At 30.7% G+C, this 22,148-nt stretch overlaps 1 protein-coding gene across 4 annotated transcripts in view; it reads right to left on the reverse strand.

The window, feature by feature from the left end:
• The window catches only part of ZnT63C (solute carrier family 30 member 1), a 219,521-nt gene that overhangs the window by 125,492 nt on the left and 71,881 nt on the right, over window positions 1-22,148 (reverse strand). The window contains exon 1 of one of the 4 annotated variants that reach the window (XM_075378926.1): window positions 16,176-16,194. The exons of the other annotated variants lie outside the window; for them this stretch is intronic. The gene's annotated coding sequence lies outside the window, so the exon portion shown is untranslated. Of the gene's footprint in view, window positions 1-16,175; window positions 16,195-22,148 lie in introns of those variants that run through there. 4 annotated transcript variants of the gene reach the window in all.

The raw sequence follows: 22,148 nt of genomic DNA on the forward strand, positions 1-22,148 counted from the left end.
ATTTTTTTATATTCAGTACATTTATCTACCATTCTTAGTTTCGTCATAAATAAATCACATGTTGAAGCGTTTCGGATGTACTCAATTTTCAAAACTCGCTGTAATAGCGAGTTTGAAAATGTAATTTGGTTTGATTAGGTCTGAATTCAAACTTGCCGAGTACCGAATAAACAAACTCGCCGAGTACCGAGTAACTCGCCGAGTTTCGAAAATGGAATGTATCCGAAACGCGTCAACATGTGAAATAATTGTGACGAAGCTTGCAAAAGCAGATAATAATTCTCAATATAAAAATTACTGTACTAACTTCATTATAGATATCGAATTTTTTAATTAAATGATAATTTAATTTTAATATCTATGCCTCATCTAAGAGAAAACTTTTACTTAAATTAGAAACCCATGGATGGATACAAAACTATTTTTTACACTATAATAAAACTTTTACATTTTTATATTAGTTTTTAGTTGTCAGAATTTTTTTTTAAATTACTTATTTTTCGATTGTTTTTCAGGTAGTGTAATTTCAAGGTAATTTTTAAATCAAGGTAATAACGTCGTTTTGAATTAACTATAACTAGATTTATTTACTTGAAAATCAATAAAAATAAAACAGCAGGTGATAAACTAAAAATAATAACAATGGATAACGGTTCTGTTCATCATTATCTTTGAAAATGATACGTATTATAGTAAAATTTATAACGGATTAATAATAAAAAGGAATTATTTTATTAATGACCCATGACCTCAAAACAAGCTTTAATACGAACATTAAGCACAAATAAAATTCATTTATACCTACGGGTGAATACTTTAATTTACGTCCTTGAACCCGACATCAAAATACTTGTCTAATGGGATAATTTACTTATCTTATCTTTATTACACTGTGAAATTTATTTTAAAACTTGTTTGGATCTTTTAAACAAATATATTTTTAAAAACATCCAAAGAAGAACATAATTAACAAAATTTAATATAATATATTATTATAATTAAATCGCTTAAAAACAAAAACAAAGAGACTGGTCATTGAAGAATCTAGCCGTAAATCTCTTTGTCGTAAAAATTTCGATCGGCTCTCCGGTTTCTCATCCACTTCTCTTTTAAGTAATATCCCCCGTCCCGGCTTCACCAGGGCTATATGCGAAACCTCAAAAATGGGAAATAGTTTTTTAATAATTACGCGTAGGCTTTTGCTCTCCAGAGTTATAACTGTTCACAAATTAACGTGTAAAATAAAATGTTTAAATAACGGATATGTTCCCAAAATCAAAATTTTAATGAAACAGAAGAGGGAAGTTGTTCAGAAATTACTTGGCTACCAGCACATCAAAATTCAGGAGTATTATCATTTAATTTTTTGACGTTGCAACGGTTACATATATTTTAATCGCGTAAACTGTTTGGATATTATTTTAAATTTTAATGGTCGATTTCAGGATAATAATAAAAAGCTAATTTGAGACCTAACATGAACTCTATTTTGAGCCGAGCGTATATATTTACGTTCTGGCGTAAATTCATGTTGTCTACGATTATGCATTCTAGTAGACCTATAAGTTCAGTATTTGTGATGTCATCGACTTAGGCGTTACGAAGATATTAATGCCAAACTGAAAGTTGAATCTGTGACAATTATGCGTACGACTAGATGAAGCTTCTTAGTTCATTATATACTCGTTCAAATCAACGGGAGTGGTACTTCGCTCGCGTGAGAGTGAGTTCTCACAAGACACCGCGAATCTGATTTGGTAGTCAAGAGTTCCAGCGTTCCTAGTATAGTCAGTTATTTTTACACGGATTTGAATACTAGATCTTGAATACCGGTGTTCTTTGGTGGTTGGGTTTTAATTAACCACACATCTCAGGAACGGTCGAACTGAGACTGTACAAGACTACAACTCATTTACACTCATACATATCATCCTCTGAAGTATTATCTGAAAGATAATTACCGGAGGCTAAACAGGAAAAATAAAGAAAGGGACACCGCGAATGTATTTTCTGCAAGATTTTATTGACGAATCCTCTTTTTTTCTTCTTTTTTTTCATCCGTGACATTTCCACAGATTTGAAGGGTACGGAATCAAAAGCTCCAATCTAAATAGTTCAACGGAACATTTCCGACATAATTATTTTCCGAATATTATTATTTTTCCTATTTCTAAATATCTTACCATTCGAAAATCATTTTGTTCAAAATGATTACGTTACTGTATAATAAAAATACTAAAATAATGGAAATTGCGATACAAAAATACAAAATACGTTATACAAAATTGCGAAATTAAAATAATAAAAAACTTTATAACCGTCATATAAAAACTGCAACAGATTGCAGCACTCATATAAATTAATATACAATTTTCATTAATTTAGTATTGTTGTTTTTAATTTTCATTAAGCAGTAACGGAATTATTTCAAGGATGTGAGATCCTGCAAAAGTACTTTTATGGCAAAGTTAAGGTAAGGTATATCGTATCTCAATATTTCTATAGTAAGTGGCTTATTTTCATAAATCTGAAGTATAATTTAACAGCATAAAGGAATAATATCAATCTTGAAAAGATTAATTTCAGTAAAATATATTTATATACATTTAACAGAAAGGTATTTATTATTCTGTCCGATAAAAATTATGGTCCGTTGGTTTGTTTGCTGTACGTGATCACATTTTTATTTTGAATGAAGCGCTATCATCTAGCGGAAAAAATTGAACTAACAACTGTATAATAAGTTTTACTTTAGTAGATGAATGATGATGATATGTATGAGTGTAAATGAAGTGTAGTCTTGTACAGTTTCCAATAACAGACCGTTTCTGAGATGTGTAGTTAATTGAAACCCAACCACCAAAGAACACCGGTATCCACGACCTACTATTCAAATCCGTAACTACTTTAGCTAGGATTTGAATCTCAGAACTCTCGTCTTTGAAATCAGCTGATTTCCGAAGACGCATTCACCACTAGACCAATCCGGTTGGTTATATTAAATTGTATTATGTAATATAAACAGTACGTTGTTTACATTAACATTTATTATACTTATTGTTTTTTTACATTTTGTTAAAAAACTATTGTAGAAATAAGTTTTTGAAATTTTATAAAAATAGTTTAGAATAAGTACGGTCAGATTACTTCTACATACGAGGTATTGATGTTATTAAATTTTCAATTTAAAAGGTGTAGGGGTTGAGGCTGTAAAGGAAGGTGGTCCATCCACAGTATCTCGAGATTTAGCCTAATTAAGATCTTATTTTTTTTAGGCACATTTGTTAACGATAAAGAAAATATCTGCAAAAAGAATGTCTTGTAAATATTATTTTTAATTATCAGTAAACCGCAATTACACACAAACTTACTTTGTGCATGCACGTACCCACAGAAGCCACCTCTTCTAAAATTGAGGGGAATAGCGGTTGTTTACTTTTAATTAAACTTATAAAATTTTTAAAAAATCATTAATATGTTACTGTTAATATGTTTTTGGTTTGTTACTGTTAATTCTAGATTTGGTTTCACAAAGGAACATATTAGACTGACTAATTAATATTTGAAGTGAACTATAAAAATGATCGAAATAAAAAATTAAAAAAATTTCTCAACAATAAAAAAAAAAATCAAATAAAAATAAATTAATTTTGTCGCTACAGAAACGTTGTTAGTAAAATCTCATTTATCTAATAAGAGTTACAGATGTTACACGCAGAACTGCTTTTGTCTTTGGAAAAAATTTTTAATTGATTTTACAGAGGGTACCTCCCCGCCGATCCCGTTATTATGCCAAAAATATAACACAGACAAGTTAATCTCGAGAAGACGGGTTGGGATAAAGGGGACCTTTATAGGTCTCATCTTTTTTTGAAGTGCACGAATATAGGTTCGCGTTAACTCGTACTTCTGCCGTAGGTAAATCGATCAAGTTTCCATATACACAGATATAGATTCGCGTTGATTAGTGGGGTTTTCATGTAGATCATAGATTGATCATTTTAAGCGAGCACTTTGGTAGACAAGTGACAGAAAAAAGATATACTCTGCATATCTTTTGATCTTGTAGTACAAAACTCTTACCGGCCCGATTTCATTTATATATAATACATACCAAATTTACAGAAATAATACAATTCTTATGTTTAATAAATGAAATCAAGAGTTTTTAAACAAAATTTTCTATTATTTGGTTACTATATAGAACGCTTAAACATTGTTTTTATTATCTATTACTGTATATATATTGTCTATTACATATATTTAACAAGTATTTTTTTTTAAAGAAAATTCTAAATTAACAGGTTTTGATAGTAGAAATGTAGTGTCGTACCTTTTTTGATATCAGTATCGTTTTGTTAAAAACAGTTTTATTTATATTATAGAAATTTTGTTTTTGAGCGGAAGGTGTGATATCTGCGAGACTCTTACGGTACGGTTTACAATTTCATTGTAATTTTTTCTGGATATCACTGCGTTATGTTAGATGATTATTTCTTTTTTTTAATAAATTACTAATTGTTATCTCGCGGGTTTATTATTAAAATTTATTACCTTAGAACAAACAAACCGAATTTCAAGGCTATATTTTATTTTTATTTTTTTTGTTGATTGCATTGATTGCATTGTTTGATTTCATTCACTTCATACACCATATTTTTTCTTTTTTAATAAAACTAGTATACCTTTACGAATAGAAAATCCGTGATGTAATATTACACTTATTACTTTGTAAGTACAACCGTCTTGTGTAACGCCGGCCTCCGTAGCGCGAATGGTAGCGTCTCGGCCTTTCATCCTGAGGTCTCCGGTTCGAATCCCGGTCAAGCCTGGCATTTTCACAAACGCTACAAATTATTCATCTCATCCTCTAAAGCAATACCTAACGGTAGAGGTTATACCAGAGGTTAAAAAAAAAATCGAACTCTCAATTTTTATCTTTAAATTCGATTTTACCAATCGAATTTATTTCCCTTTTATTTATTCCTTTCTTACTAAAGCTAATACAGGGTTATCATAAAAGAATGGTGCGGTTTCAGTAATTCATAGGAACATTGTAGGGAAATTTCTAGATGTTATATTGGTATCCCTGAAAGCCTCCAACCCAAAAGTTTGTTTATCAGCAGTTGTAACCACAACGTCAGTTCTTGTATTGTTGTTGCGGTGTGTTTAGTGAGTTACTATGTTCTCCGATAAAGACAAAGCAAAGTGTGTTTTATTGATGGCTGAATTAAAATCCGTAATTTTAGTTTAACGTGCGTTTCGACGTGAATTCGGAAGAGATCCGCCGCACAAAAATAACATAATACGTTGGTTGAAACGATTCGAAGAAAGTGGATCGGTTAAGAAACAGAAATCAACCGGCAGACCAAATGTACCAGACGAAACGATTGAACTAATTAGACAATCGGCAATTAGAAGTCCTGGGAAGTCTATCCCCCGTCGAAGCGTCGAATTAGGTATTTCCAAAATCAACAGTTCGCAAAGTTTTACGTAAAAAACTGAAATTACACGCTTATAAAATCCAGATACTGCAGGAATTGAAACCCGATGATGGTGTAAAACGTTACAATTTATCTGTTGAAATTTTGGGCAGAATAAGTGAAAACAAATAGTTTTTAGGTGATATAATTTTTGCAGACGAAGCTACATTCCAGGTGAATGGATGTGTTAACAGACACAATTCACGAATATGGGGCTCTGAAAACCCACACGCAATTATTCAGAAACAACGAGATTCGCCTAAAGTTAATGTTTTGTGTGGTGTGATGAAAAATCGTGTAATACGGCCTTTTTTCTTTGCTGAAAAAACAATTAATGGAGTTGTGTATCTTGACATGTTAACCAATTATTGCTTTCCTCAGCTGGATGAACTCGAAAACATTCATCGACTTCATTTCCAACAAGATGGTGCTCCCCCGCACTTCAATGCATCGGTCACGGACGCTTTGAACGAAAAATTTGGAGATCGATGGATAGGCCGGCAAGAACCCGTACTTTGGCCTCCAAGAAGTCCAGACCTTGCGATTTTTTCTTGTGGGGGTACATCAAAAGCGTTGTTTATACACAAAAAATTCGCGACCTAAACCGCTTTAAAAACAAGATTAATGAAGCAATGACAACCATTAACGAAGAAATGTTAACTAATGTTTGGAGAGAAGATGAGTATCGTTTGGACATTTGACGAGCGACTAAGGGCGCACATATTGAAATTTATTAATTATGTAAAAAAATGTTTGAGACGACAAATTTGAAAAATAAAAAACATAAACTGTAAGTAATTCTGTTTTAATTTAAACCATGTTCAAAACCGCACCATTTTTTTATGATAAGCCTGTATAATCTCTTGTAAACTAACTTTTATTTATTTTTTTTTTTTTTTAAGAAGTGATAGGAATTAAAAAAACTGTTTCATCTTCAGTACTTTCATTTACATAAGAGCAATTACTATTAAAACATGCTGTAGTATATTTTCTTTTAAATTTTATTATTTCAAGTACATTATCGAGTTTTTGTACGCTACCTAGTACTATCAAGTACTGCTACCTAGCGGCGCGATTCGTAAGACCACCTTTTTGAGGAAAAAGTGACGTATTCGAATCCCGCGGTTCATCAAATGGAAAAAAAGTGTCTAACAAAATTCGAGGTATTTATTGAGAGTATTCATCACTACTAATTCAATTGAACTGAAATATAATATTTTCACGCTTATTTTTTCAAATTATATTTTTGTTTAGAACTGTAAACGTAGTTCGTTGACTTCGTCGCCTCTTACCGACGAAGTTCTAACGAATTCTTTAAAATGGATAGTAAAAAAAACAAAAAAACAATCAATTCAATAATGAATATTTTTTTAACGACTTTTTTTGTTTTTAATTAGCTTTAAACGTAATTATGAGGAAACTTGAGAAAAAATTAATTAATAAATACATTACTACCAAAAAAATTAGTTTCCAACAAACTAGTAAATAAAAAAAAGAATATTATTATTATTATAGCTCGTCATGCTGACAAACTATAATTATAAGCGACATTAAAATAATTGTATTATGCAAAACAGTAGTAACAGGAATAAATTACAAAGATAACGAATAACAATAAGAATAACAATACAGTATAAAAACCTGCCGAGAATGAAGAATGCACCGATAATTTAAATAGAACGAAATGAAACGAGTTTTTCATCTTACGTCAACGGAAAAACAAAAACATAATTATTTTCAAACTTTGGACTAGCCTCCACTATTGATAATAAGAGTACTAAAAAGATTAGTGCAATCTTTCTATTTTGTTTTATTTAATTTCTTCTTTTATAATTTTTACACGTGAGATCCTACGAAGCGAGTCGTTTGTAATGTACGGCGACTGTTCTCGAGACTTGATTGATACAAATGGATTATATAATATTTGACTAATAGCTTATCCAAAAATGTTATCCCTTTTTAAAAAAATGATCTTTGACTCGATTTTTTAATCTTAAAACTATATTGCATATAGTTTAAGATAAATTTTATTGGTTCTCTTTTTTTCCAGTAAAGAAAAACGTTTTAATAATGAAAAATATTTTTTGTAATCCAGGTTATGTTTTATGTTATACTGATGTAATCACTAGTTTCCATCCCTTTCCTCTAAGGATTTGTTCCCTCTATTTGGTCGCTCCCTCGCCGGTTGCATCTTACAATTACGAAACCATTGATCCACGTTTTTATAGGACTACCTAAGCAGTTATTACTATTCTGTTTTCTCCAATATCAGAGCTTTTTTTATTTGTCTTCAGTCATTTGACTGGTTTGATGCAGCTCTCCAAGATTCCCTATCTAGTGCTAGTCGTTTCATTTCAGTATACCCTCTACATCCTACATCCCTAACAATTTTTTTTACATATTCCAAACGTGGCCTGCCTACACAATTTTTCCCTTCTACCTGTCCTTCCAATATTAAAGCGACTATTCCAGGATGCCTTAGTATGTGGCCTATAAGTCTGTCTCTTCTTTTAACTATATTTTTCCAAATGCTTCTTTCTTCATCTATTTGCCGCAATACCTCTTCATTTGTCACTTTATCCACCCATCTGATTTTTAACATTCTCCTATAGCACCGCATTTCAAAAGCTTCTAATCTTTTCTTCTCAGATACTCCGATCGTCCAAGTTTCACTTCCATATAAAGCGACACTCCAAACATACACTTTCAAAAATCTTTTCCTGACATTTAAATTAATTTTTGATGTAAACAAATTATATTTCTTACTGAAGGCTCGTTTAGCTTGTGCTATTCGGCATTTTATATCGCTCCTGCTTCGTCCATCTTTAGTAATTCTACTTCCCAAATACATTTTCTTGCGTAGGACTTCATCTATGCCGTTTATTGTTTCTTATAAATCCTTTTTACTCTCGGCTAGAATTACTATATCATCAGCAAATCGTAGCATCTTTATCTTTTCACCTTGTACTGTTACTCCGAATATATATCAGAGCTAAGTAGCTAAAATTTTTACAAGATTTTATAGAGGCTATTTTACTTGTCTGTCTGGTACCAAATTCATGAATATATCTTCTTCATTAAAAGAAAAAAAATTAATTATTTTTCACTTAAAAATTTGTAAATTTCCATAGAACTTTTAACAAAAAATTTTAAATCTGTAAATATTTCTCCAAACTTAGTAAATCTGGTAGAGAATTGGTATAAAACTACATAGATCCAGTGGTAAAAATTTCAAGGAAATCGGTCTAACCGCTCAGGAGAAAAAGGAACATAAATATTGCCATATTATCATTAAGGTATAGGGCGATCACGACTACCGTAAATAAATAAAAAATATTATATTTAAATAAAGCGATAAATATTTTAAATTATGTTGTGTGTACGTGTTACGCCGTGCATCAGAAAAAAACCGCGTGACGGGAAAGTCCTACAACTGTGTTTCAGCTTTTTTTCATTAATGAATTTCTGTAAAATACTTTATATTCTAACAAACATGAGGGTACGAACGCATCGAGGATCCAGGGGCGAAGCCACCCGGCTAGACGCTCAGGCAAGCGAAGCGTACTCTGAGCGGCTGGTGTATGTATATATACAGAAAATATCGTTCATAGTGACGTCCAGGGACCGACGATTTTAATTCATTATAACCGATAGGCACGATAACCGATGTTTAATGGTAACTATTTTAATAAGCCATCTAAACGGGTATTGTAATACAATAATAATAATTTATTTCCGCAAAAATATTATAAAAACAAAACTACGCAATAATAAATACAAATACGGTAGATTAAAACAAGGCAGAAAAAAATTGAAAAACATTACTTTTTCTGCAAAAAGTCGGTTATTTTGCTTTACATTATTAGGTTGACTAGACCGTAATTTTTTTTTGTTGATTTCACAGAATTTGTTTCAAAATTTGTTCTAATTTTTTCACGGTTGTTTCGTATCACCGATTTTCGAATGACCTACGCCAGATAACGTATGCCGTTTCTTCTACCCTGAATGTTTTCGTGAAGTCTTAATTAAATCGCTATTGAATGAATTACACGGGATACGTAAAATAAAAATACTGTACCGCACGATATGATACGCTCACAGCAAAAGTATCTCGCTCACAGTTTACAATAATCTGGTACACGAAGAAATTTAAAAAAAAGAAAAAAGAAATGCAGTACAATGTAAGAAAAAAGGAACCGTCAAAATATTTCTGTAGCTACAATGTAGATATTCTACGTTACTTCTGTCCGTCATTATAAACGATAAAATGTTGCATTGCAGTAGAAAAAATAAGTCATAATAACAGATATTTCATTATAAACAATTTACATACTGTATTTATGCATTATCACAATACAAAACAAACCAAAAGACAAGTTTTTGGTCAGTATATCCGATATGTCATATATATATATATATATATATATATATATATATATATATATATAAGTATAGAAAACGAATAATTAGATTTATACTAGAAAACAAAGATTTGAACAACTAAAATACAATTCTCCGAAAAATTAAATAATTAAAATACAATCAAATACTGAACTTTTATATTGCTGGAAGAAGCCGAAAAGTTAATAACGTAACTTGCATTGTTGTAAGGTAAATACCAAATTCACTGTTTTAAAGTAATAAAGCTGATTTCTTTCCGATAGAAAAGGATGGTGCGTGGGTTTGTTTGTTTATTTGTTTGATGTATGTGCTCAAATTTTTATTTTAGCTGTTATTGGCTCAGAGCGGACCACGTGATTCATCGGATGGCTGCGCACAACGCACTAACGATTTATACTTCTTTATACGAATGTTTATCTAAAATGATATTTGTGCTTTGGGAATAAAAAAGGAAAACATTGGGATTAGAGCTGTTTTAAAAATCACAACCCAAGATAAAGCTAAAAATGTTCGGGATTTTGAATACGCTAAATTCACAGTTAGTTACAATTGGCAAAAACATTTAACAAAATCATGCGTAATGAAACAAAAACCATGTAACATTTTCGCGACGGACCATACGCCCGCTTTTTTCTAACACTACTCTAAATTTATACTACATTTATTATTTCTTTTTTTTTAATTAAGAAATATAGGAACGAGTATTTCACAGTTTTGAAATCTGAATCCGTTTCCATACTTTAATATCACTCATTAATCAGTTTATTTTATTTTTTAATGCTTTTTTTTAAAGTTTTTTCTGTTATCAATCGATTGCTTACTTCTAATTTCGTTTGTTTGTTTACTACTATGAAAAAACGAACGGCTATAAAATTTTAAGTAATAAAAATTTTAATTTTTTTAAGTAATCTGTGTAAACAGTTTTCTATTTGTCTACTATTTTCAACCGTTAAATGAAGATTTTTTTTGTATGTAAAGCAATACATACAATTCAAATCATAATGTATCGATTAATAATATCATCGACAAAAAAAATAAATAATAAATCGAAGTAAAGACAAAACGGAATGGAAATCCAAAAATAGAAATACTTATTACAATCTAATCGTAAATTTGTCGTATTAAAGAATAAAATGGGATTTATTAATAAAACTTTAATGATTTTTTCCAACAACTCTTTTTTTTATTTTAACAAAGGGAGCGACAGATTAACGTTAACACGGTAAGCAAACAGATAAAAATAACCGTCAGGCACACAATTATCGATAACCTACATTATTTACTGGAATAAAAATTATTCATAAATACCAACTTCTGAAAAAAGATTGTATAAATATTACATTAAATCTACACGAATTTTATTTCTAATAAGGACATCATAAAAACGATATGAATTCCTAAAACCTAATAATAATTTTGTTTTTTAAAACCTGCAAAAAAAATTCTGATGTACGTTGTACATTTTCAAACATAAACTTTAACCAATAACAAAATAACTAGAGATTATCTCTGTTTTATAATTGAATTATTTTCTAACAATATATAGTTTTAAATCCTAAAAAAAACAAAGAAAAAACCACAAGGTTGTTTCCTTCTGGTATCGTCTTTTTCCTTATATATATATATAAAACTCACTCTCTCTAATATATATATATTAGAGCGATTCAGGAGGAAAAAGAAATAATTTGGCAACTGATTCTAGAGCTTGAAATAAAGAAAAAAGTACATACAAACATAAATCCAAAAACGATTTGTTATAGAGTTGGTTCAGCGAAAAATTTCGCCCGGATTTCAGTCCTCGGTAAAATTATAACACAGTGAAATTTTTAAGGTATTATATAAGGGCGTAAAACTTGATAGTTTCTAATGTTTTTGAACTGAAAAATCAAATAAGACAGGTCCCAAAACTGTACGTCATATAGTTCTCATGGTATCCAACGTAAAACAGAAATATTCGGTGATGAAAACAAGTTTTGTAGTTTTGAAATACAATAACTTTGTTTAACGACTAATAAATGTAATCATACCCATGGTGTTATGTAAATGTTATCATAACCAATAAAAAATGTATATGTAAGAAACTTAAATTAGATTTTATGTAATAAAGTCTATGAACTAATTAACTTTATAACTAATAAATTTAGAAAGAAGAGAATTTCCTTTCTATGACATATTTTTAGAACGGAAGAGACCAGACTTATCAGACGGATAATCGAACTTTTCTGGAACAAGAAAAGCAGAACGAACTGGTTATACGAAGTACAGAAAGACATGGAGGAATTAGACATAACCTGTGAAAACCTAAAAACGAAAATCGGATACTATGAGAAATTAAAAAATAAAGAAACAAGATTCCTATCAAAACCCAAGAAAACAATAAGCCGGGTGTTCTCTGAACAAGAAAGAGCAAGAAGATATGAAACCCTTGAAAATTACTGGCAAAAAAAAAGCTGAAAAACAACAAATCAGCAAGAAAAGAAAGAACTTGCCAAAAAAAAAAAAAATGAACTAAAGTGATCCATTATGGTCTTAAAAGTAAAAAAAAAGTCTATGAAAATCAAGAGAACAACTTTTATTATTTAAATCAGTTACATTCAGTTGTTTTGTACGTAATCTTTAAAGAATTTTTTTAACCTCCGGTACCCCCCTTAGGTATTGCTTAAGAGGATGAGATATGATAATTTTGTAGAGTGTATGCCATGCCTGACCGGGATTCGAACCCGGGACCTCGGAATGATAGGCCGAGGCCACTCTCACTACGGAGGCCGGCAATCTTTAAACAATTTATAAAGAATTAAAATAAAAAAACCTTAATTTAGAGTTTTTTTAACAGACTACGTACACAGGAGGAATGATGAGTTTTAACTTTTATGTATGTTTGTTCCCATCTGTAGCTTCACAGATCCAACCGACTACAACTAACTATTGGGTAGTAACAGGTCTTCGGTCTGAAACGTTAACATAGGCTGCCTTAAACTGTCTTAATCCAAAAACGGGGACGTTACAATGGAGAGGGGGGAAATTAAAAAAATTACGCTATTTTCAAATTTTAATGATGGTATTACATAAAGCGTAAAAAAACCTTTTGCCTATTTGTGACTTTTTCGAAAAATTGATAGTTTCCTAAATATAAGCGAAAAATATACTCGGCAAAACGAAACAGAAATACATCGCTGTTAACATTCAAATTTGTATTTAAGCAGCTAGACGTTTCTAAAAAACAAAACCATAAAAACGTGTATCGTATCTAGATGATTACAATATTAAATGGTAGGTATAGAAGCAACAAAAAAAACAACTAATTGTACACATGTACATAGAATAATTATGAAAAACGAACAAAAAATAATTAACCAAGTTTTTCTCTCCTTTCTTACAGGCATTTTTTCAGGATACAGTAAATTAGTCAGCGATATGAAATTTAAAGTGTTCAGAAGTGGAAAGAGAAATGAACATTGGCAAAATAGACGGAGCATACAGGAAAGTTAAGGAAAATTTTGGGGTACATAAATTAAAATCTAATAATGTGTTAAACAAAGATGGTACACCAATATATAAAACGAAAGGTAAAGTCGATAGATGGGTGGAATATATTGAAGAGTTATACGGAGGAAATAAATTAGAAAATGGTGTTATAGAGGAAGAAGAGGAAGTTGAGGAAGATGAAATGGGAGAAACAATACTGAGATCTGAATTTAAGAGAGCATTAAAAGATTTAAATGGCAGAAATGCTCCTGGAATAGACGGAATACCTGTAAATTACTGCGCAGTGCAGGTGAGGAAGCGATTGATAGATTATACAAACTGGTGTGTAATATTTATGGAAAGGGGGAATTTCCGTCAGACTTCAAAAAAAGTGTTATAGTCATGATACCAAAGAAAGCAGGGGCAGATAAATGTGAAGAATACAGAACAATTAGTTTAACTGGTCATGCATCAAAAATCTTAACTAGAATTCTATACAGAAGAATTGAGAGGAGAGTGTAAGAAGTGTTAGGAGAAGACCAATTTGGTTTCAGGAAAAGTATAGGGAAAAGGGAAGCAATTTTAGGCCTCAGATTAATAGTAGAAGGAAGATTAAAGAAAAACAAACCAACATAGTTGGCGTTTATAGACCTAGAAAAGGCATTCGATAACGTAGACTGGAATAAAATGTTCAGCATTATAAAAAAATTAGGGTTCAAATACAGAGATAGAAGAACGATTGCTAACATGTACAGGAACCAAACAGCAACAGAAATAATTGAAGAACATAAGAAAGAAGCCGTAATAAGAAAGGGAGTCCGACAAGGATGTTCCCTATCACCGTTACTTTTTTATCTTTATATAATGATGTTAAAGAACAATTTAGATTCGGAGTAACAGTACAAGGTGAAAAGATAAAGATGCTACGATTTGCTGATGATATAGTAATTCTAGCCGAGAGTAAAAACGATTTAGAAGAAACAATGAACGGCATAGATGAAATCCTACGCAAGAACTATCGCATGAAAATAAAAAAGAACAAAACAAAAGTGTTGAAGTGTAGTAGAAATAACAAAGATGGACCACTGAATGTGAAAATAGAAGCAGAAAAGATTATGGAGGTAGAAGAATTTTGTTATTTGGGAAGTAGAATTACTAAAGATGGACGAAGCAGGAGCGAAATAAAATGCCGAATAGCACAACCTAAACGAGCCTTCAGTAAGAAATATAATTTGTTTACATCAAAAATTAATTTAAATGTCAGGAAAAGATTTTTGAAAGTGTATGTTTGGAGTGTCGCTTTATATGGAAGTGAAACTTGGACGATCGGAGTATCTGAGAAGAAAAGATTAGAAGCTTTTGAAATGCGGTGCTATAGGAGAATGTTAAAAATCAGATGGGTGGATAAAGTAACAAATGAAGAGATATTGCGGCAGATGAAGAAAGAAGCATTTGGAAAAATATAGTTAAAAGAAGAGACACACTTATAGGCCACATACTAAGGCATCCTGGAATAGTCGCTTAAATATTGGAAGGACAGGTAGAAGGGAAAAATTGTGTAGGCAGGCCACGTTTGGAATATGTAAAACAAATTGTTGGGGATGTAGGATGTAGAGGGTATACTGAAATGAAACGACTAGCACTAGATAGGGAATCTTGGAGAGCTGCATCAAACCAGTCAAATGACTGAAGACAAAAAAAAAATTAAATTTAATATTACTTTTACATTTAATTTTAAAGTCCGGACACCTGTGTATGCTATATGAGGAGGTGACTTTAATGGCATCCACTTTGATAAAAGTAACAGCACCCGAATACAACATAAAATATAGAAGTAATATTGAATTTCACATCGGTAATTTATTATATTCTAAAAAAATGCTTCTGAGAAAAGAAAGAAAACTTGTTTTATTAAGTTTTGGTTTGTTTTTACTTCCTTGTACGAAGTAACCGGGAAGTATTGTGATCGCGAAAAATTTCGTTTTTCAGATTTCAACGGAAATACCCATTTTGACCATCCCTGAATCCATTATGACTATTTTCGGCGTGACGTTTATACGTACGTATGTATCTCCCATAACTCAAAACTATTAGCCGTGAGATATTGAAATTTTGGATTTAGGATTGTTGTAACATTTAGTTGTGCATCTCCCCTTCTGATTTCAATCGACTGGATCAAAAGTATCCAAAAAAAGCCCAAAATCCAAACTGCATTAATAACCCCTCATTGAGAGCTTTTAAACGATATATCATAAGTAGTAATACTTACTTTAATTGGTTCCAGAGTTATAGCCAAATGAAATTTTAATTAATTAAATATTTGGGTCTTAAATGAGGGAAGACACATCGGTTTGAATCAGACTTCATCTCCATTTTAAAGTTTTTTTTTTCTTTTAATTTAAATATATTGATTTATTAATAATTATTAACCTCTGAATGTAAAAAAAAAATTACGAGAAATAATAATTCAATACTAACAATATAAAAAAATAAATGAAAAAATATCAGAAGTTATTAATGAAATATAATTTTAAGTACTTTTCATTTAAAAAAAAACATGTGTATATGTAATTTAATAGGCGTACATGGAAGCCATGTAGAGTCCACATCAGATTTTTCATAATTATTCTAGATAGAAGGGAACAATTAGTAATGAGATTTTTTTTTTATAATTATTTTTTTATTTAATCTTGAATTTCTTAAAAACTAGTTATGACAACAAAAAATTTTACAGATAGGCAAATTGAATTTTTAATATGTAAAAAAATGATAATCCATTAAGATCAGAAGATAACAGAGATATTAATTCATTATCAGATTATTTACCTTTTGTTGTTTCATTACATACTAGATGATGACATCAATGATTTACCTGGAAAAAAAATTAATACCTCTTTTAATTATATTAAAAACAAAATTATTATCATTATTTAATCTATTATAAAATAAATAATTTTACAAATAATCGCTCTCAAATTAATAACGGATGTACACAAAATTAAAACGAAGACAATTAGTAATATCATTCATAGACTTCAAAAAGGCCTACGATAGTATTCATAGACAATCAATGCTGAAAATAGTAAGAAATCTAGGATTGCACCCGAAAACTAGTAAAAATGATAGAACTAACATTAACTGACACATACTCCAAAATAAAATTCAGAGGAGAAATATCAGAACCATTCCTAATCAAAACAGGTTTAAGACAAGGAGATGATGAACTATCCCCCCACTGCTCTTCAACTGCGTCCTAGAATATGTAATGAGAGAGTGGTACAAAAAACACCCACCACAAGTAACGTTTGAAGCAAGGAAACACGTAAACCATATCAAAGTAAACTGTCTAGGATTTGCAGACGACCTAGCGTTTCTAACCAATAACATCGCAGAAGGTAGAATCCAAGTAACTACATTGGAAGAACTAGCAGGAAAATAAACGTAAGAATATCATATGAAAAGACTAGAATAATGACCATAAATCCCCTGGTATTGAACCACGTAATCATAAACGGACATAAAGTCGAGCTAGTTGAACGGTTTAAAATAATTAGAAGAACATATCACACATGACCTCAAAGAAAAAATAAACTAGAAAGATCACAAAAGCTCAATTATGTACAAAATACCACCAAAACAATAACATATAATAAAAGATGCATCTCAAGAAATACCAAACTCAGAAATTACAAAACTGTAATCAGACCTATAATATATGGAAGCGAAACACTATTCAAACTAAAATCCAACATTTTCTACTCAACAGAGATGCAAAGAACAGAAAGAAGAATTCTAAGAACATGCATAAATAAACGACGACTTATTGATGCGGGAAAATGGAGACTTATACCAAACTAAGAGGTATATAAATCTCCTTTTTTGAACACATAAAAAGAATAGAACCGAACAGGCTCGTCAGGAAACTGGTCGAGAAATACTGGAAAATGTCCTAAACACCGACCTGGATAACCGAAAAATTAAACAAAATATGCAACAACTAGAAATCACAACAGAAGTTTTACGAAACAAACATTTTTGTTTGCCAAAGTGGCAATACAAAAATACTAAAAGAAGCAAATACAGATTTAAAATTAAAGAAAATAAAACAACAAGGGTTTGTTCAGAAGAACTCAGAAAAAAAAGATCTGACAGAATGAAGAAGTATTGGGAAGCAATCAAGAAAAAAAATAAAAAGAAGACAAATCAGAGTTAACTAAAGTGATCCACTGTGACCTCAAAAAAAAGAGTTATTTTCTTAAACATTACTACTTTTTTTTTAACAGTTTACTTAAAATCTGAGCCCAGATCCATTTCAGTTATTTAGTAACTTCATCAGTAAATTCTTTTAAAAAAGCCGGTAATTAATAGGGCAAATATCTCAAATATGCCGATCAAGTTACGCAACTCATTTTTTTAATCTCTATAATTGATAAGTAGTTAAATAAATAAATAAAAATAAAAAAAAATTGCTATACTTGCGGACGATTTAATGAAAGTTGAAGAAGGGTGAAGCTTGAAAAATGAAAAAAAAAAATATTCTTTAATTTTGAGGTGCCTCATACTCAACGGGAAGTAAAGGTAAAATTAAACGATAACAAAATAATCAATCGTAAATAGTGATAATAAATTACAAAAAAAATTTTTAAACTGAAAAAAAAAATACAAAGATACAATCAAAGTGTACCTTTAGTAACCCACCGGGGGTTGGTCTAGTGGTGAACGCGTCTTCCCAAATCAGCTGATTTGGAAGTCGAGAGTTCTAGCGTTCAAGTCCTAGTAAAGTCAGCTATTTTAACACGGATTTGAATATTAGATCGTGGATACCGTTGTTCTTTGGTGGTTGGGTATCAATTAATCACACATCTCAGGAATGGTAGAACTGAGACTATACAAGATTACACTTCATTTACACTCATACGAATCATCCTCTGAAGTATTAACTGAACGGTAATTAGCGGAGGCTAAACAGGAAGAAGAAAGTATACCTTTAGTAAAATAAATTTAATTTTTTTAGAAAGGGGAGATGACCAGCGTTCAAGTCCTAGTAAAGTCAGCTATTTTAACACGGATTTGAATACTAGATCGTGGATACCGGTGTTGTTTGTTGGTTGGGTTTCAATTAACCACACATATCTGAGACTGTACAAGACTACACTTCATTTACACTCATACATATCAGCCTCATTTATCCTCTGAAGTATTATCAGAAAAATAATTACCGGAGGCTAAACAGGAAAAACAAAGGAAGGGGGAATGAAAATCTTTGGCTAATTCTTTTCTTTTTTTTAAAGAAAATCTAAAGAGTAAGGGCGTTCAAAAAATTACGATTTATATTTTAAGAACAATGGGAAAGTTGCGGGATAGATTTAAATTTAAAACAACCTAAAATTTAAGAAAATATTACTTCTACGGGAAAAAAGTTTTATAATAATACCTTGTTTCAAAATTAATATAAGATTTTTCAAGTTATTTAATATTTATTAAGTTTTACTTACATTGATAAATTATACATGAAATGAAAGAGCAACTCAAATAGTTTCTCTCTTATAAGTGTTCCGTGTGAGCACCAATTGTTACAAGGCACACATCCAGCCGATAGGAGAGTACATCCCGTACTTAAAAAACAAATCTGGAGTAATTGGTACGACAGCTGCTTCAATCCTGTGTTTTAAGTCGGTTAGGTCAGCCGGTAACGGTGGCACATACACTTGATCCTTTATAAACCCTAAAAGAAGAAAATCGCACGAGGTCAGACCAGGAAAACGTGGAGGTGACGGAAAACGAGCCCTGTCCTCTGGTCCCCGACGACCTATCCAAAGGGTCGAGGGAATTTCATTCAACCGATCAAGTACAGGGTTATGCTAACGAGGAGAGCACCATTTTCTTTCCTTATACAGTTCTGTGGTTTGTATTTCAGTCTAGGAAAGAGCCATATTTGTAGGATATCAAGATATTTCATTCCAGACACACTTTATTTTACGAAACGAAAAAGAACGGTCCGTAAACTTGCCGTCGGGATACGGCACAAAAATCATTCAGTTTCGGGGAGTCTTTGTTTAGACAGCAGGATTTCGTGAGGATTTTCTGGCCCAAGATACGCACATTATGTTTACTTTTCCATTAACAAAATGTTGATCCGTCACTGAATACGATACGATAAAAAAAGTCTTCATCGTCGCAGCGAATCATTTCATTTTCGAAGCTGGCACGCAAACCATAATCTGTAGGTTTTAGATCTTGTAACATCTGTAAACGATATGGATGCAGTCGTAATCGTTTCCATAAAAACCTCCACACAGACATCACTGGAATCGCTAATTTGCGGGTAGCCTTCCTAAGGGATTTCCTAGGACTACGCACAAAAGACTCTCTTACACGTTGAAGACACATGGTCGTCCTGTACTTTCCCTTTACAAATACGGCTACTCGTTTCAAATCGTTTATACCAATTAGAATGTAATTGTCAATCCGGGAATCACGATGGAACATGAAACGGAACGCACGTTGAACGGTAATTACAGATTCAAACTTTGCAAACTGCATAACACAGAACGCTTTCTGTTGAGGGGGTCGCCATCTTTGTTACTAGCGCTTCCAAGCGAAAGGTAAAAGAAACAGTTTGAGTAGCTCTTTTATTTCGTGTATAATTAATCAATGTACGTGACAATTGAGAAATATTACTAGCTTTAAAACCCCAAATTTATTTTGAAATACCCGGTAACTTGAAGGTCTACTGATGTAGAAAATATAGATAAAAAAAAATCTTCCTTTACATCAGAAAAAAAGTAATCATTTTTGAGTAGCGAGTAATTAAGTATTTTTTTTTTTTTAACTTGAGATATCGATAAAAAAAGTTCCACAACTTTTCTAAGAAATTTTATTTTTGAAGTGCCACAATAACATTAAATTTTATTTCGGCCAATACAATACTTTTCCCAATTTTTACAGATTTAATACATTTTTTCTCCCCCGAAGGTAGTACCTCTCTACCAGATTTAAAGAAAAAGCAGTCAAACTGGTCCAGAATAAAAAGAACAAATAGAGGCCAACGTATGTATTACATACGCATAATAAGAGTCTAAGAAAAATAGATTTCTTGGATCTGGGAACATAGAAATAAAAAGATTTTTTCGCACATTATTTACCATTTATTTAAATCTTTTTTTGTTAATTTTTTAAAATTTCTCCTTATAGCACAAAACTTAAAAAGACCAATTTTTCGATTTTTTCCCCAATCTATATATTTTCCCCTTATAAGCTGGGAAAGTAAAATATAATTAAACGATAAGAGAAAAAAAATAATGTAAATGTTTTTCTCAAGACCAAAGTAATTAGCTTTTTTTGTTTTGTTTTTTTTTCGTTTAAACTGGTACAACTGATTTTATATAGCGTTCCATAACAGCTAATAATTCTGTTATTGATCTTCTTTTTTTAAATTGACGATTTCATCTATATCTATCATAATAAAAGAACTGTATACTAAGCAGTTATTGTAATAAACAGGAAATCGTTAAAATAAAACGTTAAACACATTCCTTTAAACGTATTTTTTCATAGCGTTTTCCGGTTTATTTTATTAACCGTTTAATATGTATATTTTTTTTTTTAAAGTGGTAATTTTGAAAAATATATATATATAAATATATATTTTATATACTCATTAAAGATCATATCGAAACAGATTTAGATTTAATATATTATTTAGATGGCAGTTAATTAAAAGAAAATAAATTATAAAGCACGCACACAGACTGCCAGGAAACGCAGCATTTTTTTATGTTCATTGGAAATTTTTTTTCAGTTTTTGATTGTAATACTTGTATTTTATATTTGATTTCATCATCCTGTGTTTTGAAGAATTAACTGTGATTTTCCCCAAATTCGGTGGGATGTAAATCCTGAATGAAAAAACACATTTTCAATGAGGTTTTACCGTTTCCAATGTCCAGTAGAAATGAGATGTCGAATAATTCCTAATCATAACAAAGAAATTAAGATTCAACATAATCGAAAGGAAATTTTATACGTATCATTTAATTGCATCTATTCGATAAATTAAATTTGAAACCATTAAACTAAACTTAAGTGAAAGGTTTGTTATTTTAAGAATTTTTATGAATTAACTAAAATAATGAACGCGTTATTTTATTTTTATTTTACGAGGATTTTATCGACAAATTTTCTCTATTACATTAATTTCAACATTATCAGTTGCACGCGTATTGATAACGTGAAAAATCATTCGGTATTTCCAATAGACTTTTCATACAAATATCGCAGACAAGTTATAATTTTTTTTTATCGCCCGGTTAGATACTTTGACTTCAATTATGATAAATTAAAAATTATACACACGTGTACATGATATCATATTTTTAAAACACTTAAGTATACCTGTAGTTCACCTATCTTAAAATTTTAGTTGAGTTTATTTTTTAAAGTATTATTTTTACTTTCCGTATATTTTTATTTAATATCCTATAAATAAATAAAAACCTTCCTGATTTTGTTTTTTTCGTGGATTTGACAATTTGTACCCAAGAAATCTACTTAAAATAGTTTGAAAAATTCTGTATTTATAGAGAATTTACTTAAAATATATTTCGCTTTGTAGTACAAGGTGAGCAACTCCACGTTATACTACGTTAAAACACAAACACGTTACGTCCAAACACGTTAAACACAGTTACAACATGTTATATTTTTTGAATGAATGGAAAAAAATGAAGACATAAATTAAATTTTTTTTCTTATATTAGCAGAAGTTTACATGTTTACCGTATTTTTACAAAAGATATT

Source organism: Lycorma delicatula, chromosome 11, assembly GCF_047948215.1.
Source record: "Lycorma delicatula isolate Av1 chromosome 11, ASM4794821v1, whole genome shotgun sequence".
Lineage (NCBI taxonomy): Eukaryota > Metazoa > Arthropoda > Insecta > Hemiptera > Fulgoridae > Lycorma > Lycorma delicatula.